The 2,195-nt window shown below is 35.2% G+C and overlaps 1 long non-coding RNA gene across 1 annotated transcript; it reads left to right on the top strand.

Annotated features, from left to right (window-relative positions):
• Positions 1-9: 9 nt before the first annotated feature.
• LOC110037872 lies at positions 10-2,135 on the top strand. The gene is made up of 2 exons (XR_002295373.1): positions 10-697; positions 1,543-2,135. It is a non-coding gene; the product is annotated as an uncharacterized LOC110037872 (long non-coding RNA).
• Positions 2,136-2,195: the final 60 nt, after the last annotated feature.

Raw genomic sequence — 2,195 nt, 5'->3', positions numbered from 1 at the left:
TATTGTGTGTTATTCAGATGTTATTGTGTGTTATTATTAATGTGTTATTGTGTTATTATTACATCAGGACTCAGGGATGCTTCTCGATCAATGTGGGTGTTCGATTTGTAAATAGATATTTGTAGAACAACACTTTTTTCCGAATGGCAAGTCATGAAAGATGGCCTGGTGTGTGGGGCTTCGCACCTCTCAGGCAATCCGGGCAGTCATGTTATTATTCGGAGGATGGATTGGAAGATGATAAAGTGTTTTTTGGTATCCCATTAAGAAGGAATTAGCTTCCGTTTCAACGAACATATATTTGGGATTTTAAATCTCATCATTCCAGGGATTTAACAGTTTTCTGGTTTTAATCCTCTCTAAATTTACTAAATCTGGCTTCGCAGGGTTTGTTAAATTCAGCCATCCAGTGCTGCCATTAAACATTGGGAACCATATGAAGGTTAAATGCATAAGAATTCAGTGGTTTGTACGTAACTCTTTTTTAATCTTATTTTTTAGATTCCCGCTCTTGTTCTTCATCGAGGGAAGTGATGGCAAATCATCGATGGACCTTGAAGAATTTAATATGGAAATTTTTTTTGTTCTCAAGCTATGGTGGATGGCATGGGGCGAAGCTTCTCAGGCAGACTAAATAGACAGTAAGAATGCCATTAAATAATCGGAACGTGAAGTTTAAATACATAAGAGTTCTGTGGTATGTATGTAAATTTTCAATTTTTCTTTTTTTCATTTTAAGATTATGTTTTGGGTGTTCATTGAGGAAAATGATGATGAATCATTGATCGACCTTAAGCTTGAGATGGAATATTTACTTTTACTCGAGCTATGGAGGATAGCCTGGTCGGAGTCTTTTCAGGCTTCTTGCATATGCTTGCTAGTTTTCCATTAAATAAAATGAACGATGTGAAGTTTAAATACATACAAATTTTGTGGTATGTAGATGTCCCATTATAATCTTGATAAACCATCAACAAAATTTCAACTTCCAACACTAATCTCGAGGTATGCCACAGAGCTTTAGACAATCTTTTAAGGAAAAAATGTGTAAACTTTGATAAGAATTCTTCTAAAGCCCCAATTTCAGCAAACTTACAGTCAAATAGACTTGCTTGACGAGGCGGACCCAATGGTATCAAAATTGGTCCAATCCAATTCAAATCAAAATTTGGTGTCACTGCTGGTTGTTTTCTTTTATTTGAGAGTGTGTTGAATTATCGTGCAACGCCAAGACGATAATCCATTACTCTACCGCCATGAATTTTCTAGCACGCTTAAAATTTTATTTTTATTTTCTACTTTATGCTATTCTATGAGGGAAGCGATGATGAATCAGTGATTGATCTTGTACGTAAGATGGGAATTTGTCATGTAATGAAATACGGAGGATGGCTTTATGGACATGCAAGGCTGCTATTTTTTATTTTTTATTATGTATTTTTTGTTCTCAATTGGATCACTCGGTTGTCCTTTTGTCCTCCTTGTTGCTTCGTCGGTTTTGGCCTAATTAGCTTATCTTGTATTGGGCTTCACACCTCTCAGGCAACACCTGCAGTTCATGTTATGATTCGGAGGATGGATTGGAAGATAAAGGGTTGTTTGGTATTCCATTAAGCAGGAATTAGCTTGTTTGTGATTTTAAATGTTATCATTTCTAGGATTTAACAGTTTTTAGGTTGTAATCCTGTTGAAATTTACCAAATCCGAGTTCACCTAATTTTCTAAAATCTACCATGCTGGACTGCCAGGAAAGAACCGTAAGAAAGTTGAATGTATAAGAGATCAGTGGTATGTATGTTAAACTTTCTATTATTTTAATTTTATTGTCATATTCTTGTTCTACAATGAGGGAAGTGATGGCGAATGATCGTTTGACCTTGAGCTTAAGCTGGAAGTTTTCTTTATTCTCAAAGCTATTGAGGAATTCATCCGGGGAAGCTTCTCTGTTAGCTTTTATATACATGCTAGGGTGCCATTAAATAAGGTGAACCATGAGATGTGTAAATACATTATAATTCTTAGGTATGTATGTAAATTTTCCGTATTTAATTTTTATTTTGAGATCATGTTTCTTGCTTTTTGTTGAGGGAAATGATGATGAATCATTCATTAATATTGAACCAAGGATGGAATTTTTCCTGGTTGGAGTCTTCTCAGGCAAATCACATAGACATGTTAGGCTGCCATCATATAAA

Source organism: Phalaenopsis equestris, unplaced genomic scaffold (genome assembly GCF_001263595.1).
Source record: "Phalaenopsis equestris unplaced genomic scaffold, ASM126359v1 Scaffold226140, whole genome shotgun sequence".
Taxonomy (NCBI): Eukaryota; Viridiplantae; Streptophyta; class Magnoliopsida; order Asparagales; family Orchidaceae; genus Phalaenopsis; species Phalaenopsis equestris.
The sequence above is the reverse complement of the archived record's forward strand: the minus strand, read 5'-3'. Positions and strand labels throughout refer to the sequence as shown.